At 39.8% G+C, this 6,081-nt stretch overlaps 1 protein-coding gene across 1 annotated transcript in view; it reads left to right on the top strand.

Annotated features, from left to right (window-relative positions):
* Positions 1-3,891: 3,891 nt before the first annotated feature.
* Positions 3,892-6,081, top strand: part of B3GALT2 (UDP-Gal:betaGlcNAc beta 1,3-galactosyltransferase, polypeptide 2) — a 6,481-nt gene continuing 4,291 nt past the window's right edge. Inside the window, exon 1 of the mRNA XM_010138642.1 lies at positions 3,892-4,119. The gene's annotated coding sequence lies outside the window, so the exon portion shown is untranslated. The remainder of the gene's footprint in view (positions 4,120-6,081) is intronic.

Below are 6,081 nucleotides of genomic sequence, written 5' to 3'. Positions count from 1 at the left end.
AATACTGACACTTGTGGTCACTTCTAGATTGCTATTTTTCATTCAGCTACAAACGGGTGTAGTTAAGAAACATGCTGGAATGACAAAGTCGCCAAGCAAATTGCACGTATTCTACAACCCTGCCCTCTCCACTCCGAGTGACTTATGGTAGAAGTATTCTTTTTGAAATGAGGAACAGAATGGCCACTGACCATACATGTAATTCTTAACACAGAAAATTAAAACTAAACATTTATGACATTCTGTATGAACACATTTCCAGAATAAATTTTAAAAAACAAAAATAACCAACCTTGAAAATGTTGCCATTAATCATGTCAAACTGTAATCTGAAAGGTTTTCAAGACATTACAGTTACATTTTACTATCATAAAAAGGAACAATCTTTGCAAAGTATTCTTGGAGTCTCCAGAAAGCACGGTCCGTATGGGAACATCCATTTGACAGGTTAGCTATGACGTACATAGTTTAATTTTCATGGGACTTGTGGTCACCAGGCAGAAAATTACCAAGTAGTACACTTGACTACTGCAACTCAAAATTGATTCAAGGAACTTTTGTCAGCAGCATCAAGACAGAACCTTATGGAATGGCTCAACCTTAGGGTCTGATTTATTTTAAAAACAGTTAAGATTCTACCGATACCCTCTAAAACTGGCATGCCCAAAGTTGAAGTTTTTTGATAGAAACATTCCAAACATCGCCCCCTTTGTAATGGATAGGTCAATCGCTCGTTGTTGTGTGCACAGGTTATTCTAAGGAGACGTCTTTTTTGACTCCTTGCATCTGCTTCTAGCTTTGCACAACTCACCGAACAGTCAAACTTTCGGCGGCTGCAGTACCTCTGTAGTGTTCCTTAAACGCACGGCTGCACATCTTCACATCAGAGTAACTCCTTCTCAGTCTTAATAGATGGCAGCATTTCAAGCCCTAATGTTGCTGCTTCTAATTTAAGGTGTAACCATAGAAACATTACAGAACATAGTACTCCCTGGATCAAGAACAAGCAGTCCACTGACCCTCCACAATGAGATTTAGCCGAAATAAAGCTCATTCCAACCTCCAGCCCAGCAAGATTACTCAAATCTTCAGGTTGTGTTGCCAGAACAAAGCAAGCTCTGCCCTCCTGAAATACTCAGAAACACACAATATCATGTAAAAGTAGTAAAGAAGAAAGTGCTATAAAAGAAAAGGAATTTCTTCCCAAAACTTTGCCTCTAAATCTACATCAGACACACACAGAATAGAAAGCAGTAGAGAAATTAAAGCTTTTCCTTACTTTTCTCTAAGTTGAGCTAAGACCTGCTAATTCTTTAAAAGCAAAGAGTGAACAAAAATTCTTCATTAAGATTTAAGAATTCAGTATTTGTTTATATGGCAAGATGAAAAATGTTACATCTATCAACAGGCAATAGCTCCACCTGAACTTTACAAGCTCTGCACAAGTGATGTGGTCATATAATTAAAGGCCAAAGCTGATGTCCATCCCCGTACAAGCTTAAAATTGATTATATTTAGAAAAAATAGCCCTTGGGAATTTTGTACCTTTACTATTTACTAATGAGCATTTACAGAAAAATAAAAACAGCTCTGCCCACCCCAGTATGTCAATGTACTATTGTAACTCAAACCTTCAGAGATACACTTCAGGTATAGAGAAGCAGTAGCAAACAAATTAAGTGGAAACACTACGGATTTAATAAGCATTCTGTTGAGATTTAGACTTGTTTAGACAATACAATGTTATGTATCTTCTCTGAAAATTCAAAATCACAGGCAGATTTACATGCTAGTATTCAGAAAAACCCCATTGTTTGCTTCTGTGTAAACCAACATACAGCAATAGATTATATAGAGTTCTGAATATTATATAGGGTAAGGAAAAGAGTCAGTGGAAATTTCAGTAGACTGAGCAGACGCGCAGCCTCTCAAAGCACTGATTCTCAATTGTTGATAGACATCCCAGAACAGTAAGTGGTTCTGGGCACAGGTCTCTCCCCTTTCGCTCCACTGCCCCGCTGACCCCGCCTCCCATTACGTAAATACCAAATTTTTAGAGTGGAGAAGTTACAAGTCTTCACTGACATGCACGTTATAATTAATATTTGGGGTATATCCTCATGCTTCTAAAGTGTCCTCAAATAGGATCACGGGATTTGTGGAAATTGTCATTAGGGCAGGAAATGCATAAATTAAAGCTAGGACTAGATTAATAGGGAAGGTTAGTGTACATAAGTGATTTAGCTAAGAGGGTATAAATCTGATTATGTTTCTGGTAAATATCAGAATATGCATCTAGAACAGTAAAAAAAAACCACTGACCTCCTGAGGGAGCCTTATTTGCCAGTAAAGGATGTTCCTACTCCCAATCCTACTAATCAGAGGTACCATATGATAGAGAAATTGCATTTTCTTCATCCTTTGGGTAAAGACCCCTTCCCCACCCCCCACCCCCAAAAAACCCCCAAAACAAAACAAAAACAAAACCCCAGTCTAATGAGCCAGTCATTAACTTTTCAAAATAGAGTGGACAAACACAGTGACTAATAAACACTTGGGTAAATATCCTGCTAGCCTTCTATTTTCTGAGCTATATATTGTGATGTTTTATTTATAACATATAGTAAATATAATGAGATGCTTCAGCATAGAAAGGTCAGTCACTGAAAGGACAGAAGCGAAAGGAACACAAATTTCTTTAGGACCAGAAAGACAAATTCTATAACATAGGTATGTCTGTAGCAGACAAAAGACATTTTAGATTCATCAATAATTGAAACCGAGTGCCCCTGATTCTCCAATACCGGACTTCGACCTTTACCAAGGAAGAAAGCCATCAACAGCAGAAAGACAGCTTAACAGCATGTGCTCATACGTTAGTGTCGTCCAGCTTAATTGACTAACCTAAGATTACAAAAAGCAGCTTTTATAGAGCAAGCATGTGTAAAGGAAGTACGAGCAGAGAAACAGATTTTTTTTTTCCCCCCCTTCGGCATGAAGGCACAAAAGCTTTATACTTCCAAGACAGCCAAATGGGTTAAATCAAGCTTTGGTATTTAAATGCTTGTAATTCCTTTGCACTGCAGAACAGCTTTTGGAATACGGGAATAGAATGTCTAGCATAAAAAAATCCCCCTGAGAATCATAAGTTACAGTGTCACGGAAAAGTGAAAACAGTTTGAAAAAAAACCCTCAATCATTCATCTAATAATCATACAATTTTTATACTATTCACCTACCATCGTGCTTGCACTGAGTATGTATCATTTATCAAATAGGAGCAAGAGCCTGTAAAGGTTTCTGGCTGCCTTTGGATTTAGTCAAAATGAATGCAAACAATCACGTGGGATTCAGCCAAGCAATGACGTTCAATTCTGCTCTGTCAGAAGACAGCATCTGTCAAAGCCCACATTTAAACTGCTGCCTGCCTGTGCAGCAGCTGAAGAGCTACGGAATGGATTTTATAGAGCAGAATCCTCGGTTAAAACAGCTCAAACCCCTTTCTATTCCTGCCTAGCAACAATGAAGGAAGGAGTAGAGGGAAATCCTATTATTGACGACGACTGCCTGTGCAGCAGCTGAAGAGCTACGGAATGGATTTTATAGAGCAGAATCCTCGGTTAAAACAGCTCAAACCCCTTTCTATTCCTGCCTAGCAACAATGAAGGAAGGAGTAGAGGGAAATCCTATTATTGAAGACGACTGAACCACTACGCGGTAGCACTCCCTGCTAACATTACCACTAGAAATATGGATACTGAGGAGAAGAGAGCACAGCGCTGCATTGTCCGACAAGGGAACCACCAGATGTAAAAGCTCCAATCCATCAGCCGTGAACGCCAGCCAGCCCCGACCAGAGCAGAGACGAGAACTACTGTCCTTTCATCTGAAGGATGGACAAAAAGCCCCAAGACAAGTACAACACTTATGAGCAAGGAAGGTAACAGGGCGACGAGCAGACAGATGGACAGATTGGATACTGTGAAAAGCAATCGCAGGCAGCAGACTGCTGGGGGATGTGCGCATGTTCGATAGCATCTTTTTTGCTGAAGTGATGGCGTGCCAAAACTATTTTCTGTGGGTATAATCCTCGCACCATAAATGGCCTGACCAAGGAAGGTATGTCAAATCCTTGTGCGTGATATTCATTCGATTGTCTGTTACCTTTTCAGCCATTACAGATAATGATCGTTCCTAATTTGCAGAGCCTGGAGATAACGTCCCTGAACAGGGAGAAAGAATTACAGCAGCTTTTCCTCTCCCACAGCACAATGTCAGTGCCTTACAATTACTAAATGCATTGCTTACAGCCCGCACAAGGCTGGTGTGGCTGGAGAGGAGGGATTAGAGGGATAATGTAGCTACTGCAATGATTGCTTTTAACTGAGAAATTAAAAACTCTAACCCCCACAACATATGAAAAACAGTCAGAAATCCTCTCAAACTAGGTCAGAACTAATCCTTATCTGAAGTAGTCTTAAAGCACCAGTAAAATGTCCATGATGTGACATACCGAGAGCACTGAACCATCAAAACAGACCATACAGTCAAATTACATTATCTTAAAAGTACCTGCAGACCTTTTAACACTCGCTTTTCCACCCCGCAAAACACAAGCAAAATGCCATCAGGCTAGCAGCAGCCAAGCATAAACTGGGAGTGTGCAAAAAGATTGGACATGATTTAAACCATCAGCAGTGCAATCAGGCACCACATTTTACGAGTCACATCAGGCTCCCCTGACATCCCAAAACGAAACCTGCAAACACCACACGCTCAAAATGGTGAGCACGTAACTTCTCTCATGCCATCATCACAATTTGTTTGATGTGAAAACACCGACTGTTTAACTTGGATTGTAAAATGACATTCCATCTAATTGCCATTCATTTCTGTTTATTGTTGAAATTTAAATACTTATCATTAGTGGCAAACATACAAGATGAATATTTGCAATAAAATTTAAGACTTAAATCTATACCACTTTAATACACCGCAGAAAGAAAGTGCCCGAGGCAATGCTAACATGCTGTAAAACTACTGCAAGTGGAAAGAGTTCACATACTTAAGGATGCAGCAGCATACAATAGTCACCGGTTTCAGATCACTTTGAAGACATTTAGAAGGTAAAGGCACTTTCCAGAACTTCTAAACTCAAAAATCTTGCCCTCCGGCCATCTCCCTGCAGAAGCATCCCCAGCTAGTGCTGCCACTTGCGTATCCTCACCCTGTTCCGTGCAGGAGATTAATGCAGCTTGTATGAGAACTCCAGCACATTATGTCAGGCCTAATATGCACCCGCTGCTGCTCTGTATCAGAACGCCGACTCGGGCTGCTTTCTGAACTCTTTCCTCTAATTAAAGAGTTTGCCCACACAGCTAATCAAAATATGAAAAACCAGGACGTGTGAATAGGAAGTCGAACGCTTCCATCTGCAAAGCTGTAATTACAGAACTGAAAGTACGAGGAGCTGCCACTAGCAGAGCTCAGACCACAAATAAAAATTCAAGAGGCATTCACAGTTTATATATTTGGCACTTGATAATGCATCAGTGACTGCACAGTCGAGTGCCAAAAATGAAGTAGCCCTATTATAAATCATATCTTCACAATGCAGAGCTCCATGCAACCACACATTTCAGAGGACAAGGCAATTGTACAGAGACCTTCTGCCATACTTGGGCTTTTTCACCTGCTGCCAGTGGTGTTGGTGCCTGTTTGTAAGAATTCCGTGAAATGGCATTTTAAATATTTGGAAAAAGCAGTAACTTTGTCACCCTAATTAAAAAGTAAGAGAAAAATAATATTTTTATGACAGTGTTTGATGGTGGTTTTAATGTATAATGATAGCTGCTGACATTATTTTTAAACAATGCGTCCCAGCATGTAGTATTTTTTAAAATTGCTGTTTCTCAATGCTTAATACTCACTGTTTATTCTGAAACATTTTACAGCTGAATTACAAAGGAAGTTACTTGTTTTTTTCAGACAGTAGTTTTATGAAGCTGAGAAACAGATACAGGTCCTTCCCCTATCCATCCAACAGAGACTGAAGATTTTCTAGGAAACTCCCACCTGGGG

Source organism: Buceros rhinoceros, unplaced genomic scaffold (genome assembly GCF_000710305.1).
Source record: "Buceros rhinoceros silvestris isolate BGI_N320 unplaced genomic scaffold, ASM71030v1 scaffold33406, whole genome shotgun sequence".
In the NCBI taxonomy this organism is placed as follows: domain Eukaryota; kingdom Metazoa; phylum Chordata; class Aves; order Bucerotiformes; family Bucerotidae; genus Buceros; species Buceros rhinoceros.
This window is presented reverse-complemented; position numbering and strand designations above follow the sequence as displayed.